The sequence below is a fragment of the Lissotriton helveticus genome, chromosome 11 (genome assembly GCF_964261635.1).
Source record: "Lissotriton helveticus chromosome 11, aLisHel1.1, whole genome shotgun sequence".
Lineage (NCBI taxonomy): Eukaryota > Metazoa > Chordata > Amphibia > Caudata > Salamandridae > Lissotriton > Lissotriton helveticus.
Window position 1 is genome coordinate 1,082,996,485 of NC_136072.1, and position 21,569 is coordinate 1,083,018,053.

Sequence of the window (21,569 nt, forward strand, 5' to 3'; positions counted from 1 at the left end):
TAGCTTTGCGCAGTGGCAGTATCGTAGCCAATGAGGTTTAACCGAGGCGCGATTATTGCTTATTGAAAACTTTACCCAATACCCTGTCATGGAGACTTGAAATATAGTCGAAATGGCAATTTTTGACAGTCTCTTCGGAGACTGGAGAATATGTAATTAAAAACTAAGGGGTATATTATCAAGGGGTTTTATCTCCGCTTTTTTGGCTTTAAAAGCCAAGAAAGCGGAGATAAAATTATCTCCCTATTACCAAGCTGTCGCTAACACCAGTTAGCGACAGCTAATAGGAGATAGCGACCATCATGGGCCCCACTTTGCATGTCAGTGATATTTATCACTAATGATATGCAAAGTGGGCGTGCCAAGATGTTAGCGACTGGAAACAGTCGCTAACATCGCTATCTCCTATTACCAACTTTTGGAGATATTTGCGCTAAGGGCGAATATCTCCAAAAGCTAACACCTGCCCTGAGCAGTTCTTAGCCATGTTATCCAATGGGAGGTGGATAACATGGCTAAGAGCATTTGCTCGATAATGCATGAATATCGCTGACTTTTCAGCGATATTCATGCATTGCGGGCGTTTTTTATCGCATTTGCGATAAACCTTGCTAATAGCAAGGTTTATCTGCGATAAAAATCGCCGATGTGCGGCGATAATTTTTGTCTCTAAACAAGTTAGAGACAAAAATTATCGCTAGTTGTTGATAATATACCCCTAAGATAGTTTATTTTGCAATGCAATTTACTTGCAGGTTTGTGATCTGTGACAAGGACAAAATGGTGACTCTATTTGGCTTCAGTTTACTCTTTACGTTCTCTTTTGTTTTCTCAGCTTTTTAAATACAGTAGTAATTTAGGGATTTATTTTCCTTGATGATTTTTCGTTATTCTTTTATTTCTTCCCCTTTGTTCTCATCTTTGCTCCACAGATTCGCTTGGGTCAGTGATGGGCAGAGGACGGGCTTTGTTTCTGCTCTCTGAGGTGACTCGCAGTCCGGCGCAGGGCTGGGCTCCTCCGAGGTCTCATCTCCCATTCAAATGTGCACTAACCGCCCAGAAAGTTTTTTTCTGGGAGCGAAGGCATTTGTTATCAGTAGAAAAATGTGGAGAGGGTTCATACAGATTGTATGGAGTGTTTGAAACAGAACAAGAACTGACAAAGCTCTTGTTTTTGCCGTTTGACATTATGTAAAGTTTATTTCTAATGCTCTTTGTGGCACTGAGTAATTGATGTTACCCAGCTCTATGACAGGGGCGTAGCTTCTGTTGGTGCAGCAGGTGCAGTTGCACTGGCGCCCACAGACCTGCGGGACCCACTGAACCCTGATTATTGCGGTATTTTATATTCCAAACTTCAACAAGGGGGCCTATTTTCTTCCTTGCTCTAGGGCCCATTTTTTCACCTGAGAGCCTTGAAAGACTGCATGGATCCTCTCTGATTTGAATTGGTGACAATGAGGTCAGACAAAGAGCTCTTGTGTGGCTGCATCAGCCCAACTGGGCTACCAGATCTGGCACATTTGTATGCTGCATGCAGACGGAGACACACAACGTACACACAGCCATATATAGGGCAAGTATAAAAATCTGTATTGTGACGCAGCTGCGGCATAAATGTTGCGGCCTATTTACAATGTGACGCATCTAGGGAGATGTGTCACATTGTAAAGTCCCGCATCATATTATACCTGCGTCAGGTATAATGTATGCAGGGTGGGCGTTCCCACGCTAAAAGCCTTCTAGAACTGACGCACTGAAATCTACAAGATTTCACTACATCACTCTACGCCTTCACTGTGTCAAAATCCCTACGCCTGCACAGACCAGGCATAAGTTATGACTCAGGGCTTTTTGCGTCACTTTCATGAGCATTTCCAGCAATGCGTCACTTTTGTGCCAACAGATGCGTCAGAATTTCTGACGCATCTGTTAATTCTTGCGCCATGGAGCGCTGTATTGTAAATACAGCACATTCACCGTGGCACAAGGACATTCAGCACTGACTCAAGGAAACTTATGCATCCATGCAGTTGCGTCAGGTCCTTGTGAATCTTCCCCTAAAATGTTTTGAAAACCAGGAAACCAGTATATTGTACCTCCTAAAGCTAAAAATGAAATGCAGCAAATGCAACTATGTAGTGCCATAAAATGGCAGACGTGCATTATGGAATATGGAAAAATTTATCTATAATTTATTTTCCTTTAAATTTATTGCCGTTCCTTCTCTAGTAAACATTTGAAGACAGTGGGACCTATGAGGATGCTATTATGAATTTGTGCTTCTTATATTTTCCACAACCCATGGTTAGCAGCCTAGATCTCATCTTTGTGTGAAGGTATATCTGCCTGAGCATCAAATCCATAACTTGGGAGGGTGCTGCTTACCTGGACAGCTATTTAGCATACAATTTCCCATAATTCTCTGCGTGTGGCTATCGACGGTTTGGGGCAGAGAGCTGATAGAAATTAGTAAAACAACACCATTATATGTCTTACATTGCCTATCAGAAGCAGTGGAGGAGTAGTTATGCATAAACAGATAACATCTTTTGAAAAGGAATCATGTTCTTTGTAACATGAGGTACTAGGGCAAGTGTGCATGAAATTCACACTAAATTGTTTAGCTTTGCGCAGTGGCGGTATCGTAGCCAATGAGGTTTAACCGAGGTGCGATTATTGCTTATTGAAAACTTTACCCAATACTCCGTCATGGATACTTGAAATATAGTCGAAATGGCAATTTTTGACAGTCTCTTCGGAGACTGGAGAATATGTAATTAAAAAATAAGATAGTTTATTTTGCAATGCAATTTACTTGCAGGTTTGTGATCTGTGTCAAGGACAAAACGGTGACTCTATTTGGCTTCAGTTTACTCTTTACGTTCTCTTTTGTTTTCTCAGCTTTTTAAATACAGCAGTAATTTAGGGATTTATTTTCCTTGATGAGTTTTCGTTATTCTTTTATTTCTTCCCCTTTGTTCTCATCTTTGCTCCACGGATTCGCTTGGGTCAGTGATGGGCAGAGGACGGGCTTTGTTTCTGCTCTCTGAGGTGACTCGCAGTCCGGCGCAGGGCTGGGCTCTTCCGAGGTCTCATCTCCCATTCAAATGTGCACTAACCGCCCAGAAAGTTTTTTTCTGGGAGCGAAGGCATTTGTTATCAGTAGGAAAATGTGGAGAGGGTTCATACAGATTGTATGGAGTGTTTGAAACAGAACAAGAACTGACAAAGCTCTTGTTTTTGCCGTTTGACATTATGTAAAGTTTATTTCTAATGCTCTTTGTGGCACTGAGTAATTGATGTTACCCAGCTCTATGACAGGGGCGTAGCTTCTGTTGGTGCAGCAGGTGCAGTTGCACTGGCGCCCACAGACCTGCGGGACCCACTGAACCTTGATTATTGCGGTATTTTATATTCCAAACTTCAACAAGGGGGCCTATTTTCTTCCTTGCTCTAGGGCCCATTTTTTCACCTGAGAGCCTTGAAAGACTGCATGGATCCTCTCTGATTTGAATTGGTGACAATGAGGTCAGGCAAAGAGCTCTTGTGTGACTGCATCAGCCCAACTGGGCTCCCAGATCTGGCACATTTGTATGCTGCATGCAGACGGAGACACACAACGTACACACAGCCATATATAGGGCAAGTATAAAAATCTGTATTGTGACGCAGCTGCGGCATAAATGTTGCGGCCCATTTACAATGTGACGCATCTAGGGAGATGTGTCACATTGTAAAGTCCCACATCATATTATACCTGCGTCAGGTATAATGTATGCAGGGTGGGCGTTCCCACGCTAAAAGCCTTCTAGAACTCACGCACTGAAATCTACAAGATTTCACTACATCACTCTAAGCCTTCACTGTGTCAAAATCCCTATGCCTGCACAGACCAGGCATAAGTTATGACTCAGGGCTTTTTGCGTCACTTTCATGAGCATTTCCAGCAATGCGTCACTTTTGTGCCAACAGATGCGTCAGAATTTCTGACGCATCTGTTAATTCTTGCGCCATGGAGCGCTGTATTGTAAATACAGCACATTCATCGTGGCACAAGGACATTCAGCACTGACTCAAGGAAACTTATGCATCCATGCAGTTGCGTCAGGTCCTTCTGAATATTCCCCTAAAATGTTTTGAAAACCAGGAAACCAGTATATTGTACCTCCTAAAGCTAAAAATGAAATGCAGCAAATGCAACTATGTAGTGCCATGAAATGGCAGACGTGCATTATGGAATATGGAAAAATGTATCTATCATTTATTTTCCTTTAAATTGATTGCCGTTCCTTCTCTAGTAAACATTTGAAGACAGTGGGACCTATGAGGATGCTATTATGAATTTGTGCTTCTTATATTTTCCACAACCCATGGTTAGCAGCCTAGATCTCATCTTTGTGTGAAGGTATATCTGCCTGAGCATCAAATCCATAACTTGGGAGGGTGCTGCTTACCTGGACAGCTATTTAGCATACAATTTCCCATAATTCTCTGCATGTGGCTATCGACGGTTTGGGGCAGAGAGCTGATAGAAATTAGTAAAACAACACCATTATATGTCTTACATTGCCTATCAGAAGCAGTGGAGGAGTAGTTATGCATAAACAGAGAACATCTTTTGAAAAGGAATCATGTTCTTTGTAACATGAGGTACTAGGGCAAGTGTGCATGAAATTCACACTAAATTGTTTAGCTTTGCGCAGTGGCAGTATTGTAGCCAATGAGGTTTAACCGAGGCGCGATTATTGCTTATTGAAAACTTTACCCAATACCCCGTCATGGAGACTTGAAATATAGTCGAAATGGCAATTTTTGACAGTCTCTTCGGAGACTGGAGAATATGTAATTAAAAAATAAGATAGTTTATTTTGCAATGCAATTTACTTGCAGGTTTGTGATCTGTGACAAGGACAAAACGGTGACTCTATTTGGCTTCAGTTTACTCTTTACGTTCTCTTTTGTTTTCTCAGCTTTTTAAATACAGCAGTAATTTAGGGATTTATTTTCCTTGATGAGTTTTCGTTATTCTTTTATTTCTTCCCCTTTGTTCTCATCTTTGCTCCACGGATTCGCTTGGCTCAGTGATGGGCAGAGGACGGGCTTTGTTTCTGCTCTCTGAGGTGACTCGCAGTCCGGCGCAGGGCTGGGCTCTTCCGAGGTCTCATCTCCCATTCAAATGTGCACTAACCGCCCAGAAAGTTTTTTTCTGGGAGCGAAGGCATTTGTTATCAGTAGGAAAATGTGGAGAGGGTTCATACAGATTGTATGGAGTGTTTGAAACAGAACAAGAACTGACAAAGCTCTTGTTTTTGCCGTTTGACATTATGTAAAGTTTATTTCTAATGCTCTTTGTGGCACTGAGTAATTGATGTTACCCAGCTCTATGACAGGGGCGTAGCTTCTGTAGGTGCAGCAGGTGCAGTTGCACTGGCGCCCACAGACCTGCGGGACCCACTGAACCCTGATTATTGCGGTATTTTATATTCCAAACTTCAACAAGGGGGCCTATTTTCTTCCTTGCTCTAGGGCCCATTTTTTCACCTGAGAGCCTTGAAAGACTGCATGGATCCTCTCTGATTTGAATTGGTGACAATGAGGTCAGGCAAAGAGCTCTTGTGTGGCTGCATCAGCCCAACTGGGCTACCAGATCTGGCACATTTGTATGCTGCATGCAGACGGAGACACACAACGTACACACAGCCATATATAGGGCAAGTATAAAAATCTGTATTGTGACGCAGCTGCGGCATAAATGTTGCGGCCCATTTACAATGTGACGCATCTAGGGAGATGTGTCACATTGTAAAGTCCCGCATCATATTATACCTGCGTCAGGTATAATGTATGCAGGGTGGGCGTTCCCACGCTAAAAGCCTTCTAGAACTGACGCACTGAAATCTACAAGATTTCACTACATCACTCTACGCCTTCACTGTGTCAAAATCCCTACGCCTGCACAGACCAGGCATAAGTTATGACTCAGGGCTTTTTGCGTCACTTTCATGAGCATTTCCAGCAATGCGTCACTTTTGTGCCAACAGATGCGTCAGAATTTCTGACGCATCTGTTAATTCTTGCGCCATGGAGCGCTGTATTGTAAATACAGCACATTCATCGTGGCACAAGGACATTCAGCACTGACTCAAGGAAACTTATGCATCCATGCAGTTGCGTCAGGTCCTTGTGAATCTTCCCCTAAAATGTTTTGAAAACCAGGAAACCAGTATATTGTACCTCCTAAAGCTAAAAATGAAATGCAGCAAATGCAACTATGTAGTGCCATGAAATGGCAGACGTGCATTATGGAATATGGAAAAATGTATCTATCATTTATTTTCCTTTAAATTGATTGCAGTTCCTTCTCTAGTAAACATTTGAAGACAGTGGGACCTATGAGGATGCTATTATGAATTTGTGCTTCTTATATTTTCCACAACCCATGGTTAGCAGCCTAGATCTCATCTTTGTGTGAAGGTATATCTGCCTGAGCATCAAATCCATAACTTGGGAGGGTGCTGCTTACCTGGACAGCTATTTAGCATACAATTTCCCATAATTCTCTGCATGTGGCTATCGACGGTTTGGGGCAGAGAGCTGATAGAAATTAGTAAAACAACACCATTATATGTCTTACATTGCCTATCAGAAGCAGTGGAGGAGTAGTTATGCATAAACAGATAACATCTTTTGAAAAGGAATCATGTTCTTTGTAACATGAGGTACTAGGGCAAGTGTGCATGAAATTCACTCTAAATTGTTTAGCTTTGCGCAGTGGCAGTATCGTAGCCAATGAGGTTTAACCGAGGCGCGATTATTGCTTATTGAAAACTTTACCCAATACCCTGTCATGTAGACTTGAAATATAGTCGAAATGGCAATTTTTGACAGTCTCTTCGGAGACTGGAGAATATGTAATTAAAAAATAAGATAGTTTATTTTGCAATGCAATTTACTTGCAGGTTTGTGATCTGTGTCAAGGACAAAACGGTGACTCTATTTGGCTTCAGTTTACTCTTTACGTTCTCTTTTGTTTTCTCAGCTTTTTAAATACAGCAGTAATTTAGGGATTAATTTTCCTTGATGAGTTTTCGTTATTCTTTTATTTCTTCCCCTTTGTTCTCATCTTTGCTCCACGGATTCGCTTGGGTCAGTGATGGGCAGATGACGGGCTTTGTTTCTGCTCTCTGAGGTGACTCGCAGTCCGGCGCAGGGCTGGGCTCTTCCGAGGTCCCATCTCCCATTCAAATGTGCACTAACCGCCCAGAAAGTTTTTTTCTGGGAGCGAAGGCATTTGTTATCAGTAGGAAAATGTGGAGAGGGTTCATACAGATTGTATGGAGTGTTTGAAACAGAACAAGAACTGACAAAGCTCTTGTTTTTGCCGTTTGACATTATGTAAAGTTTATTTCTAATGCTCTTTGTGGCACTGAGTAATTGATGTTACCCAGCTCTATGACAGGGGCGTAGCTTCTGTTGGTGCAGCAGGTGCAGTTGCACTGGCGCCCACAGACCTGCGGGACCCACTGAACCCTGATTATTGCGGTATTTTATATTCCAAACTTCAACAAGGGGGCCTATTTTCTTCCTTGCTCTAGGGCCCATTTTTTCACCTGAGAGCCTTGAAAGACTGCATGGATCCTCTCTGATTTGAATTGGTGACAATGAGGTCAGGCAAAGAGCTCTTGCGTGGCTGCATCAGCCCAACTGGGCTACCAGATCTGGCACATTTGTATGCTGCATGCAGACGGAGACACACAACGTACACACAGCCATATATAGGGCAAGTATAAAAATCTGTATTGTGACGCAGCTGCGGCATAAATGTTGCGGCCCATTTACAATGTGACGCATCTAGGGAGATGTGTCACATTGTAAAGTCCCGCATCATATTATACCTGCGTCAGGTATAATGTATGCAGGGTGGGCGTTCCCACGCTAAAAGCCTTCTAGAACTCAAGCACTGAAATCTACAAGATTTCACTACATCACTCTAAGCCTTCACTGTGTCAAAATCCCTATGCCTGCACAGACCAGGCATAAGTTATGACTCAGGGCTTTTTGCGTCACTTTCATGAGCATTTCCAGCAATGCGTCACTTTTGTGCCAACAGATGCGTCAGAATTTCTGACGCATCTGTTAATTCTTGCGCCATGGAGCGCTGTATTGTAAATACAGCACATTCATCGTGGCACAAGGACATTCAGCACTGACTCAAGGAAACTTATGCATCCATGCAGTTGCGTCAGGTCCTTGTGAATCTTCCCCTAAAATGTTTTGAAAACCAGGAAACCAGTATATTGTACCTCCTAAAGCTAAAAATGAAATGCAGCAAATGCAACTATGTAGTGCCATGAAATGGCAGACGTGCATTATGGAATATGGAAAAATGTATCTATCATTTATTTTCCTTTAAATTGATTGCCGTTCCTTCTCTAGTAAACATTTGAAGACAGTGGGACCTATGAGGATGCTATTATGAATTTGTGCTTCTTATATTTTCCACAACCCATGGTTAGCAGCCTAGATCTCATCTTTGTGTGAAGGTATATCTGCCTGAGCATCAAATCCATAACTTGGGAGGGTGCTGCTTACCTGGACAGCTATTTAGCATACAATTTCCCATAATTCTCTGCATGTGGCTATCGACGGTTTGGGGCAGAGAGCTGATAGAAATTAGTAAAACAACACCATTATATGTCTTACATTGCCTATCAGAAGCAGTGGAGGAGTAGTTATGCATAAACAGATAACATCTTTTGAAAAGGAATCATGTTCTTTGTAACATGAGGTACTAGGGCAAGTGTGCATGAAATTCACACTAAATTGTTTAGCTTTGCGCAGTGGCAGTATCGTAGCCAATGAGGTTTAACCGAGACGCGATTATTGCTTGTTGAAAACTTTACCCAATACCCCGTTATGTAGACTTGAAATATATTCGAAATGGCAATTTTTGACAGCCTCTTCGGAGACTGGAGAATATGTAATTAAAAAATAAGATAGTTTATTTTGCAATGCAATTTACTTGCAGGTTTGTGATCTGTGTCAAGGACAAAATGGTGACTCTATTTGGCTTCAGTTTACTCTTTACGTTCTCTTTTGTTTTCTCAGCTTTTTAAATACAGCAGTAATTTAGGGATTTATTTTCCTTGATGAGTTTTCGTTATTCTTTTATTTCTTCCCCTTTGTTCTCATCTTTGCTCCACGGATTCGCTTGGGTCAGTGATGGGCAGAGGACGGGCTTTGTTTCTGCTCTCTGAGGTGACTCGCAGTCCGGCGCAGGGCTGGGCTCTTCCGAGGTCTCATCTCCCATTCAAATGTGCACTAACCGCCCAGAAAGTTTTTTTCTGGGAGCGAAGGCATTTGTTATCAGTAGGAAAATGTGGAGAGGGTTCATACAGATTGTATGGAGTGTTTGAAACAGAACAAGAACTGACAAAGCTCTTGTTTTTGCCGTTTGACATTATGTAAAGTTTATTTCTAATGCTCTTTGTGGCACTGAGTAATTGATGTTACCCAGCTCTATGACAGGGGCGTAGCTTCTGTTGGTGCAGCAGGTGCAGTTGCACTGGCGCCCACAGACCTGCGGGACCCACTGAACCCTGATTATTGCGGTATTTTATATTCCAAACTTCAACAAGGGGGCCTATTTTCTTCCTTGCTCTAGGGCCCATTTTTTCACCTGAGAGCCTTGAAAGACTGCATGGATCCTCTCTGATTTGAATTGGTGACAATGAGGTCAGGCAAAGAGCTCTTGTGTGGCTGCATCAGCCCAACTGGGCTACCAGATCTGGCACATTTGTATGCTGCATGCAGACGGAGACACACAACGTACACACAGCCATATATAGGGCAAGTATAAAAATCTGTATTGTGACGCAGCTGCGGCATAAATGTTGCGGCCCATTTACAATGTGACGCATCTAGGGAGATGTGTCACATTGTAAAGTCCCGCATCATATTATACCTGCGTCAGGTATAATGTATGCAGGGTGGGCGTTCCCACGCTAAAAGCCTTCTAGAACTCACGCACTGAAATCTACAAGATTTCACTACATCACTCTAAGCCTTCACTGTGTCAAAATCCCTATGCCTGCACAGACCAGGCATAAGTTATGACTCAGGGCTTTTTGCGTCACTTTCATGAGCATTTCCAGCAATGCGTCACTTTTGTGCCAACAGATGCGTCAGAATTTCTGACGCATCTGTTAATTCTTGCGCCATGGAGCGCTGTATTGTAAATACAGCACATTCATCGTGGCACAAGGACATTCAGCACTGACTCAAGGAAACTTATGCATCCATGCAGTTGCGTCAGGTCCTTGTGAATCTTCCCCTAAAATGTTTTGAAAACCAGGAAACCAGTATATTGTACCTCCTAAAGCTAAAAATGAAATGCAGCAAATGCAACTATGTAGTGCCATGAAATGGCAGAAGTGCATTATGGAATATGGAAAAATTTATCTATCATTTATTTTCCTTTAAATTGATTGCCGTTCCTTCTCTAGTAAACATTTGAAGACAGTGGGACCTATGAGGATGCTATTATGAATTTGTGCTTCTTATATTTTCCACAACCCATGGTTAGCAGCCTAGATCTCATCTTTGTGTGAAGGTATATCTGCCTGAGCATCAAATCCATAACTTGGGAGGGTGCTGCTTACCTGGACAGCTATTTAGCATACAATTTCCCATAATTCTCTGCATGTGGCTATCGACGGTTTGGGGCAGAGAGCTGATAGAAATTAGTAAAACAACACCATTATATGTCTTACATTGCCTATCAGAAGCAGTGGAGGAGTAGTTATGCATAAACAGAGAACATCTTTTGAAAAGGAATCATGTTCTTTGTAACATGAGGTACTAGGGCAAGTGTGCATGAAATTCACACTAAATTGTTTAGCTTTGCGCAGTGGCAGTATTGTAGCCAATGAGGTTTAACCGAGGCGCGATTATTGCTTATTGAAAACTTTACCCAATACCCCGTCATGGAGACTTGAAATATAGTCGAAATGGCAAATTTTGACAGTCTCTTCGGAGACTGGAGAATATGTAATTAAAAAAAAAGATAGTTTATTTTGCAATGCAATTTACTTGCAGGTTTGTGATCTGTGACAAGGACAAAACGGTGACTCTATTTGGCTTCAGTTTACTCTTTACGTTCTCTTTTGTTTTCTCAGCTTTTTAAATACAGCAGTAATTTAGGGATTTATTTTCCTTGATGAGTTTTCGTTATTCTTTTATTTCTTCCCCTTTGTTCTCATCTTTGCTCCACGGATTCGCTTGGCTCAGTGATGGGCAGAGGACGGGCTTTGTTTCTGCTCTCTGAGGTGACTCGCAGTCCGGCGCAGGGCTGGGCTCTTCCGAGGTCTCATCTCCCATTCAAATGTGCACTAACCGCCCAGAAAGTTTTTTTCTGGGAGCGAAGGCATTTGTTATCAGTAGGAAAATGTGGAGAGGGTTCATACAGATTGTATGGAGTGTTTGAAACAGAACAAGAACTGACAAAGCTCTTGTTTTTGCCGTTTGACATTATGTAAAGTTTATTTCTAATGCTCTTTGTGGCACTGAGTAATTGATGTTACCCAGCTCTATGACAGGGGCGTAGCTTCTGTAGGTGCAGCAGGTGCAGTTGCACTGGCGCCCACAGACCTGCGGGACCCACTGAACCCTGATTATTGCGGTATTTTATATTCCAAACTTCAACAAGGGGGCCTATTTTCTTCCTTGCTCTAGGGCCCATTTTTTCACCTGAGAGCCTTGAAAGACTGCATGGATCCTCTCTGATTTGAATTGGTGACAATGAGGTCAGGCAAAGAGCTCTTGTGTGGCTGCATCAGCCCAACTGGGCTACCAGATCTGGCACATTTGTATGCTGCATGCAGATGGAGACACACAACGTACACACAGCCATATATAGGGCAAGTATAAAAATCTGTATTGTGACGCAGCTGCGGCATAAATGTTGCGGCCCATTTACAATGTGACGCATCTAGGGAGATGTGTCACATTGTAAAGTCCCGCATCATATTATACCTGCGTCAGGTATAATGTATGCAGGGTGGGCGTTCCCACGCTAAAAGCCTTCTAGAACTGACGCACTGAAATCTACAAGATTTCACTACATCACTCTACGCCTTCACTGTGTCAAAATCCCTACGCCTGCACAGACCAGGCATAAGTTATGACTCAGGGCTTTTTGCGTCACTTTCATGAGCATTTCCAGCAATGCGTCACTTTTGTGCCAACAGATGCGTCAGAATTTCTGACGCATCTGTTAATTCTTGCGCCATGGAGCGCTGTATTGTAAATACAGCACATTCATCGTGGCACAAGGACATTCAGCACTGACTCAAGGAAACTTATGCATCCATGCAGTTGCGTCAGGTCCTTGTGAATCTTCCCCTAAAATGTTTTGAAAACCAGGAAACCAGTATATTGTACCTCCTAAAGCTAAAAATGAAATGCAGCAAATGCAACTATGTAGTGCCATGAAATGGCAGACGTGCATTATGGAATATGGAAAAATGTATCTATCATTTATTTTCCTTTAAATTGATTGCAGTTCCTTCTCTAGTAAACATTTGAAGACAGTGGGACCTATGAGGATGCTATTATGAATTTGTGCTTCTTATATTTTCCACAACCCATGGTTAGCAGCCTAGATCTCATCTTTGTGTGAAGGTATATCTGCCTGAGCATCAAATCCATAACTTGGGAGGGTGCTGCTTACCTGGACAGCTATTTAGCATACAATTTCCCATAATTCTCTGCATGTGGCTATCGACGGTTTGGGGCAGAGAGCTGATAGAAATTAGTAAAACAACACCATTATATGTCTTACATTGCCTATCAGAAGCAGTGGAGGAGTAGTTATGCATAAACAGATAACATCTTTTGAAAAGGAATCATGTTCTTTGTAACATGAGGTACTAGGGCAAGTGTGCATGAAATTCACACTAAATTGTTTAGCTTTGCGCAGTGGCAGTATCGTAGCCAATGAGGTTTAACCGAGGCGCGATTATTGCTTATTGAAAACTTTACCCAATACCCCGTCATGTAGATTTGAAATATAGTCGAAATGGCAATTTTTGACAGTCTCTTCGGAGACTGGAGAATATGTAATTAAAAAATAAGATAGTTTATTTTGCAATGCAATTTACTTGCAGGTTTGTGATCTGTGTCAAGGACAAAACGGTGACTCTATTTGGCTTCAGTTTACTCTTTACGTTCTCTTTTGTTTTCTCAGCTTTTTAAATACAGCAGTAATTTAGGGATTAATTTTCCTTGATGAGTTTTCGTTATTCTTTTATTTCTTCCCCTTTGTTCTCATCTTTGCTCCACGGATTCGCTTGGGTCAGTGATGGGCAGATGACGGGCTTTGTTTCTGCTCTCTGAGGTGACTCGCAGTCCGGCACAGGGCTGGGCTCTTCCGAGGTCCCATCTCCCATTCAAATGTGCACTAACCGCCCAGAAAGTTTTTTTCTGGGAGCGAAGGCATTTGTTATCAGTAGGAAAATGTGGAGAGGGTTCATACAGATTGTATGGAGTGTTTGAAACAGAACAAGAACTGACAAAGCTCTTGTTTTTACCGTTTGACATTATGTAAAGTTTATTTCTAATGCTCTTTGTGGCACTGAGTAATTGATGTTACCCAGCTCTATGACAGGGGCGTAGCTTCTGTTGGTGCAGCAGGTGCAGTTGCACTGGCGCCCACAGACCTGCGGGACCCACTGAACCCTGATTATTGCGGTATTTTATATTCCAAACTTCAACAAGGGGGCCTATTTTCTTCCTTGCTCTAGGGCCCATTTTTTCACCTGAGAGCCTTGAAAGACTGCATGGATCCTCTCTGATTTGAATTGGTGACAATGAGGTCAGGCAAAGAGCTCTTGTGTGGCTGCATCAGCCCAACTGGGCTACCAGATCTGGCACATTTGTATGCTGCATGCAGACGGAGACACACAACGTACACACAGCCATATATAGGGCAAGTATAAAAATCTGTATTGTGACGCAGCTGCGGCATAAATGTTTCGGCCCATTTACAATGTGACGCATCTAGGGAGATGTGTCACATTGTAAAGTCCCGCATCATATTATACCTGCGTCAGGTATAATGTATGCAGGGTGGGCGTTCCCACGCTAAAAGCCTTCTAGAACTCAAGCACTGAAATCTACAAGATTTCACTACATCACTCTAAGCCTTCACTGTGTCAAAATCCCTATGCCTGCACAGACCAGGCATAAGTTATGACTCAGGGCTTTTTGCGTCACTTTCATGAGCATTTCCAGCAATGCGTCACTTTTGTGCCAACAGATGCGTCAGAATTTCTGACGCATCTGTTAATTCTTGCGCCATGGAGCGCTGTATTGTAAATACAGCACATTCATCGTGGCACAAGGACATTCAGCACTGACTCAAGGAAACTTATGCATCCATGCAGTTGCGTCAGGTCCTTGTGAATCTTCCCCTAAAATGTTTTGAAAACCAGGAAACCAGTATATTGTACCTCCTAAAGCTAAAAATGAAATGCAGCAAATGCAACTATGTAGTGCCATGAAATGGCAGACGTGCATTATGGAATATGGAAAAATGTATCTATCATTTATTTTCCTTTAAATTGATTGCCGTTCCTTCTCTAGTAAACATTTGAAGACAGTGGGACCTATGAGGATGCTATTATGAATTTGTGCTTCTTATATTTTCCACAACCCATGGTTAGCAGCCTAGATCTCATCTTTGTGTGAAGGTATATCTGCCTGAGCATCAAATCCATAACTTGGGAGGGTGCTGCTTACCTGGACAGCTATTTAGCATACAATTTCCCATAATTCTCTGCATGTGGCTATCGACGGTTTGGGGCAGAGAGCTGATAGAAATTAGTAAAACAACACCATTATATGTCTTACATTGCCTATCAGAAGCAGTGGAGGAGTAGTTATGCATAAACAGATAACATCTTTTGAAAAGGAATCATGTTCTTTGTAACATGAGGTACTAGGGCAAGTGTGCATGAAATTCACACTAAATTGTTTAGCTTTGCGCAGTGGCAGTATCGTAGCCAATGAGGTTTAACCGAGACGCGATTATTGCTTGTTGAAAACTTTACCCAATACCCCGTTATGTAGACTTGAAATATAGTCGAAATGGCAATTTTTGACAATCTCTTCGGAGACTGGAGAATATGTAATTAAAAAATAAGATAGTTTATTTTGCAATGCAATTTACTTGCAGGTTTGTGATCTGTGTCAAGGACAAAATGGTGACTCTATTTGGCTTCAGTTTACTCTTTACGTTCTCTTTTGTTTTCTCAGCTTTTTAAATACAGCAGTAATTTAGGGATTTATTTTCCTTGATGAGTTTTCGTTATTCTTTTATTTCTTCCCCTTTGTTCTCATCTTTGCTCCACGGATTCGCTTGGGTCAGTGATGGGCAGAGGACGGGCTTTGTTTCTGCTCTCTGAGGTGACTCGCAGTCCGGCGCAGGGCTGGGCTCTTCCGAGGTCTCATCTCCCATTCAAATGTGCACTAACCGCCCAGAAAGTTTTTTTCTGGGAGCGAAGGCATTTGTTATCAGTAGGAAAATGTGGAGAGGGTTCATACAGATTGTATGGAGTGTTTGAAACAGAACAAGAACTGACAAAGCTCTTGTTTTTGCCGTTTGACATTATGTAAAGTTTATTTCTAATGCTCTTTGTGGCACTGAGTAATTGATGTTACCCAGCTCTATGACAGGGGCGTAGCTTCTGTTGGTGCAGCAGGTGCAGTTGCACTGGCGCCCACAGACCTGCGGGACCCACTGAACCCTGATTATTGCGGTATTTTATATTCCAAACTTCAACAAGGGGGCCTATTTTCTTCCTTGCTCTAGGGCCCATTTTTTCACCTGAGAGCCTTGAAAGACTGCATGGATCCTCTCTGATTTGAATTGGTGACAATGAGGTCAGGCAAAGAGCTCTTGTGTGGCTGCATCAGCCCAACTGGGCTACCAGATCTGGCACATTTGTATGCTGCATGCAGACGGAGACACACAACGTACACACAGCCATATATAGGGCAAGTATAAAAATCTGTATTGTGACGCAGCTGCGGCATAAATGTTGCGGCCCATTTACAATGTGACGCATCTAGGGAGATGTGTCACATTGTAAAGTCCCGCATCATATTATACCTGCGTCAGGTATAATGTATGCAGGGTGGGCGTTCCCACGCTAAAAGCCTTCTAGAACTCACGCACTGAAATCTACAAGATTTCACTACATCACTCTAAGCCTTCACTGTGTCAAAATCCCTATGCCTGCACAGACCAGGCATAAGTTATGACTCAGGGCTTTTTGCGTCACTTTCATGAGCATTTCCAGCAATGCGTCACTTTTGTGCCAACAGATGCGTCAGAATTTCTGACGCATCTGTTAATTCTTGCGCCATGGAGCGCTGTATTGTAAATACAGCACATTCATCGTGGCACAAGGACATTCAGCACTGACTCAAGGAAACTTATGCATCCATGCAGTTGCGTCAGGTCCTTGTGAATCTTCCCCTAAAATGTTTTGAAAACCAGGAAACCAGTATATTGTACCTCCTAAAGCTAAAAATGAAATGCAGCAAATGCAACTATGTAGTGCCATGAAATGGCAGAAGTGCATTATGGAATATGGAAAAATTTATCTATCATTTATTTTCCTTTAAATTGATTGCCGTTCCTTCTCTAGTAAACATTTGAAGACAGTGGGACCTATGAGGATGCTATTATGAATTTGTGCTTCTTATATTTTCCACAACCCATGGTTAGCAGCCTAGATCTCATCTTTGTGTGAAGGTATATCTGCCTGAGCATCAAATCCATAACTTGGGAGGGTGCTGCTTACCTGGACAGCTATTTAGCATACAATTTCCCATAATTCTCTGCATGTGGCTATCGACGGTTTGGGGCAGAGAGCTGATAGAAATTAGTAAAACAACACCATTATATGTCTTACATTGCCTATCAGAAGCAGTGGAGGAGTAGTTATGCATAAACAGATAACATCTTTTGAAAAGGAATCATGTTCTTTGTAACATGAGGTACTAGGGCAAGTGTGCATGAAATTCACACTAAATTGTTTAGCTTTGCGCAGTGGCAGTATCGTAGCCAATGAGGTTTAACCGAGGCGCGATTATTGCTTGTTGAAAACTTTACCCAATACCCCGTTATGTAGACTTGAAATATAGTCGAAATGGCAATTTTTGACAGTCTCTTCGGAGACTGGAGAATATGTAATTAAAAAATAAGATAGTTTATTTTGCAATGCAATTTACTTGCAGGTTTGTGATCTGTGTCAAGGACAAAATTGTGACTCTATTTGGCTTCAGTTTACTCTTTACGTTCTCTTTTGTTTTCTCAGCTTTTTAAATACAGCAGTAATTTAGGGATTTATTTTCCTTGATGAGTTTTCGTTATTCTTTTATTTCTTCCCCTTTGTTCTCATCTTTGCTCCACGGATTCGCTTGGGTCAGTGATGGGCAGAGGACGGGCTTTGTTTCTGCTCTCTGAGGTGACTCGCAGTCCGGCGCAGGGCTGGGCTCTTCCGAGGTCTCATCTCCCATTCAAATGTGCACTAACCGCCCAGAAAGTTTTTTTCTGGGAGCGAAGGCATTTGTTATCAGTAGGAAAATGTGGAGAGGGTTCATACAGATTGTATGGAGTGTTTGAAACAGAACAAGAACTGACAAAGCTCTTGTTTTTGCCGTTTGACATTATGTAAAGTTTATTTCTAATGCTCTTTGTGGCACTGAGTAATTGATGTTACCCAGCTCTATGACAGGGGCGTAGCTTCTGTTGGTGCAGCAGGTGCAGTTGCACTGGCGCCCACAGACCTGCGGGACCCACTGAACCCTGATTATTGCGGTATTTTATATTCCAAACTTCAACAAGGGGGCCTATTTTCTTCCTTGCTCTAGGGCCCATTTTTTCACCTGAGAGCCTTGAAAGACTGCATGGATCCTCTCTGATTTGAATTGGTGACAATGAGGTCAGGCAAAGAGCTCTTGTGTGGCTGCATCAGCCCAACTGGGCTACCAGATCTGGCACATTTGTATGCTGCATGCAGACGGAGACACACAACGTACACACAGCCATATATAGGGCAAGTATAAAAATCTGTATTGTGACGCAGCTGCGGCATAAATGTTGCGGCCCATTTACAATGTGACGCATCTAGGGAGATGTGTCACATTGTAAAGTCCCGCATCATATTATACCTGCGTCAGGTATAATGTATGCAGGGTGGGCGTTCCCACGCTAAAAGCCTTCGAGAACTCACGCACTGAAATCTACAAGATTTCACTACATCACTCTAAGCCTTCACTGTGTCAAAATCCCTATGCCTGCACAGACCAGGCATAAGTTATGACTCAGGGCTTTTTGCGTCACTTTCATGAGCATTTCCAGCAATGCGTCACTTTTGTGCCAACAGATGCGTCAGAATTTCTGACGCATCTGTTAATTCTTGCGCCATGGAGCGCTGTATTGTAAATACAGCACATTCATCGTGGCACAAGGACATTCAGCACTGACTCAAGGAAACTTATGCATCCATGCAGTTGCGTCAGGTCCTTGTGAATCTTCCCCTAAAATGTTTTGAAAACCAGGAAACCAGTATATTGTACCTCCTAAAGCTAAAAATGAAATGCAGCAAATGCAACTATGTAGTGCCATGAAATGGCAGACGTGCATTATGGAATATGGAAAAATGTATCTATCATTTATTTTCCTTTAAATTGATTGCCGTTCCTTCTCTAGTAAACATTTGAAGACAGTGGGACCTATGAGGATGCTATTATGAATTTGTGCTTCTTATATTTTCCACAACCCATGGTTAGCAGCCTAGATCTCATCTTTGTGTGAAGGTATATCTGCCTGAGCATCAAATCCATAACTTGGGAGGGTGCTGCTTACCTGGACAGCTATTTAGCATACAATTTCCCATAATTCTCTGCGTGTGGCTATCGACGGTTTGGGGCAGAGAGCTGATAGAAATTAGTAAAACAACACCATTATATGTCTTACATTGCCTATCAGAAGCAGTGGAGGAGTAGTTATGCATAAACAGATAACATATTTTGAAAAGGAATCATGTTCTTTGTAACATGAGGTACTAAGGCAAGTGTGCATGAAATTCACACTAAATTGTTTAGCTTTGCGCAGTGGCAGTATCGTAGCCAATGAGGTTTAACCGAGGCGCGATTATTGCTTATTGAAAACTTTACCCAATACCCCGTCATGGAGACTTGAAATATAGTCGAAATGGCAATTTTTGACAGTCTCTTCAGAGACTGGAGAATATGTAATTAAAAAATAAGATAGTTTATTTTGCAATGCAATTTACTTGCAGGTTTGTGATCTGTGACAAGGACAAAGCGGTGACTCTATTTGGCTTCAGTTTACTCTTTACGTTCTCTTTTGTTTTCTCAGCTTTTTAAATATAGCAGTAATTTAGGGATTTATTTTCCTTGATGAGTTTTCGTTATTCTTTTATTTCTTCCCCTTTGTTCTCATCTTTGCTCCACGGATTCGCTTGGGTCAGTGATGGGCAGAGGACGGGCTTTGTTTCTGCTCTCTGAGGTGACTCGCAGTCCGGGGCAGGGCTGGGCTCTTCCGAGGTCTCATCTCCCATTCAAATGTGCACTAATCGCCCAGAAAGTTTTTTGCTGGGAGCGAAGGCATTTGTTATCAGTAGGAAAATGTGGAGAGGGTTCATACAGATTGTATGGAGTGTTTGAAACAGAACAAGAACTGACAAAGCTCTTGTTTTTGCCGTTTGACATTATGTAAAGTTTATTTCTAATGCTCTTTGTGGCACTGAGTAATTGATGTTACCCAGCTCTATGACAGGGGCGTAGCTTCTGTTGGTGCAGCAGGTGCAGTTGCACTGGCGCCCACAGACCTGCGGGACCCACTGAACCCTGATTATTGCGGTATTTTATATTCCAAACTTCAACAAGGGGTACTATTTTCTTCCTTGCTCTAGGGCCCATTTTTTCACCTGAGAGCCTTGAAAGACTGCATGGATCCTCTCTGATTTGAATTGGTGACAATGAGGTCAGGCAGAGAGCTCTTCTGTGGCTGCATCAGCCCAACTGGGCTACCAGATCTGGCACATTTGTATGCTGCATGCAGACGGAGACACACAACGTACACACAGCCATATATAGGGCAAGTATAAAAATCTGTATTGTGACGCAGCTGCGGCATAAATGTTGCGGACCATTTACAATGTGACGCATCTAGGGAGATGTGTCACATTGTAAAGTCCCGCATCATATTATACCTGCGTCAGGTATAATGTATGCAGGGTGGGCGTTCCCACGCTAAAAGCCTTCTAGAACTGACGCACTGAAATCTACAAGATTTCACTACATCACTCTACGCCTTCACTGTGTCAAAATCCCTACGCCTGCACAGACCAGGCATAAGTTATGACTCAGGGCTTTTTGCGTCACTTTCATGAGCATTTCCAGCAATGCGACACTTTTGTGCCAACAGATGCGTCAGAATTTCTGACGCATCTGTTAATTCTTGCGCCATGGAGCGCTGTATTGTAAATACAGCACATTCATCGTGGCACAAGGACATTCAGCACTGACTCAAGGAAACTTATGCATCCATGCAGTTGCGTCAGGTCCTTGTGAATCTTCCCCTAAAATGTTTTGAAAACCAGGAAACCAGTATATTGTACCTCCGAAAGCTAAAAATGAAATGCAGCAAATGCAACTATGTAGTGCCATGAAATGGCAGACGTGCATTATGGAATATGGAAAAATGTATCTATCATTTATTTTCCTTTAAATTGATTGCCGTTCCTTCTCTAGTAAACATTTGAAGACAGTGGGACCTAAGAGGATGCTATTATGAATTTGTGCTTCTTATATTTTCCACAACCCATGGTTAGCAGCCTAGATCTCATCTTTGTGTGAAGGTATATCTGCCTGAGCATCAAATCCATAACTTGGGAGGGTGATGCTTACCTGGACAGCTATTTAGCATACAATTTCCCATAATTCTCTGCGTGTGGCTATCGACGGTTTGGGGCAGAGAGCTGATAGAAATTAGTAAAACAACACCATTATATGTCTTACATTGCCTATCAGAAGCAGTGGAGGAGTAGTTATGCATAAACAGATAACATATTTTGAAAAGGAATCATGTTCTTTGTAACATGAGGTACTAGGGCAAGTGTGCATGAAATTCACACTAAATTGTTTAGCTTTGCGCAGTGGCAGTATCGTAGCCAATGAGATTTAACCGAGGCGCGATTATTGCTTATTGAAAACTTTACCCAATACCCCGTCATGGAGACTTGAAATATAGTCGAAATGGCAATTTTTGACAGTCTCTTCGGAGACTGGAGAATATGTCATTAAAAAATAAGATAGTTTATTTTGCAATGCAATTTACTTGCAGGTTTGTGATCTGTGACAAGGACAAAACGGTGACTCTATTTGGCTTCAGTTTACTCTTTACGTTCTCTTTTGTTTTCTCAGCTTTTTAAATACAGCAGTAATTTAGGGATTTATTTTCCTTGATG

At 42.3% G+C, this 21,569-nt stretch overlaps 11 non-coding genes across 11 annotated transcripts; all 11 read left to right on the forward strand.

Annotated features, from left to right (window-relative positions):
- The first annotated feature begins 1 nt into the window (after position 1).
- Positions 2–141, forward strand: LOC144793748 (U4 spliceosomal RNA). The gene has a single exon (XR_013603218.1). It is a non-coding gene; the product is annotated as a U4 spliceosomal RNA (small nuclear RNA).
- Positions 142–2,625: 2,484 nt separating this feature from the next.
- LOC144793007 (U4 spliceosomal RNA) lies at positions 2,626–2,765 on the forward strand. Its single transcript, XR_013602681.1, has one exon. It is a non-coding gene; the product is annotated as a U4 spliceosomal RNA (small nuclear RNA).
- A 1,929-nt stretch (positions 2,766–4,694) lies between these two features.
- On the forward strand, positions 4,695–4,834 carry LOC144793729 (U4 spliceosomal RNA). Its single transcript, XR_013603201.1, has one exon. It is a non-coding gene; the product is annotated as a U4 spliceosomal RNA (small nuclear RNA).
- Positions 4,835–6,763: 1,929 nt separating this feature from the next.
- On the forward strand, positions 6,764–6,903 carry LOC144793593 (U4 spliceosomal RNA). The gene has a single exon (XR_013603077.1). It is a non-coding gene; the product is annotated as a U4 spliceosomal RNA (small nuclear RNA).
- Positions 6,904–8,832: 1,929 nt separating this feature from the next.
- On the forward strand, positions 8,833–8,972 carry LOC144793019 (U4 spliceosomal RNA). Its single transcript, XR_013602692.1, has one exon. It is a non-coding gene; the product is annotated as a U4 spliceosomal RNA (small nuclear RNA).
- Positions 8,973–10,901: 1,929 nt separating this feature from the next.
- On the forward strand, positions 10,902–11,041 carry LOC144793917 (U4 spliceosomal RNA). Its single transcript, XR_013603367.1, has one exon. It is a non-coding gene; the product is annotated as a U4 spliceosomal RNA (small nuclear RNA).
- Positions 11,042–12,970: 1,929 nt separating this feature from the next.
- LOC144793585 (U4 spliceosomal RNA) lies at positions 12,971–13,110 on the forward strand. The gene has a single exon (XR_013603070.1). It is a non-coding gene; the product is annotated as a U4 spliceosomal RNA (small nuclear RNA).
- A 1,929-nt stretch (positions 13,111–15,039) lies between these two features.
- On the forward strand, positions 15,040–15,179 carry LOC144793759 (U4 spliceosomal RNA). Its single transcript, XR_013603228.1, has one exon. It is a non-coding gene; the product is annotated as a U4 spliceosomal RNA (small nuclear RNA).
- A 1,929-nt stretch (positions 15,180–17,108) lies between these two features.
- LOC144793578 (U4 spliceosomal RNA) lies at positions 17,109–17,248 on the forward strand. The gene has a single exon (XR_013603063.1). It is a non-coding gene; the product is annotated as a U4 spliceosomal RNA (small nuclear RNA).
- A 1,929-nt stretch (positions 17,249–19,177) lies between these two features.
- On the forward strand, positions 19,178–19,317 carry LOC144793587 (U4 spliceosomal RNA). Its single transcript, XR_013603072.1, has one exon. It is a non-coding gene; the product is annotated as a U4 spliceosomal RNA (small nuclear RNA).
- A 1,929-nt stretch (positions 19,318–21,246) lies between these two features.
- On the forward strand, positions 21,247–21,386 carry LOC144793893 (U4 spliceosomal RNA). The gene has a single exon (XR_013603345.1). It is a non-coding gene; the product is annotated as a U4 spliceosomal RNA (small nuclear RNA).
- The last annotated feature ends 183 nt before the right edge of the window (positions 21,387–21,569 follow it).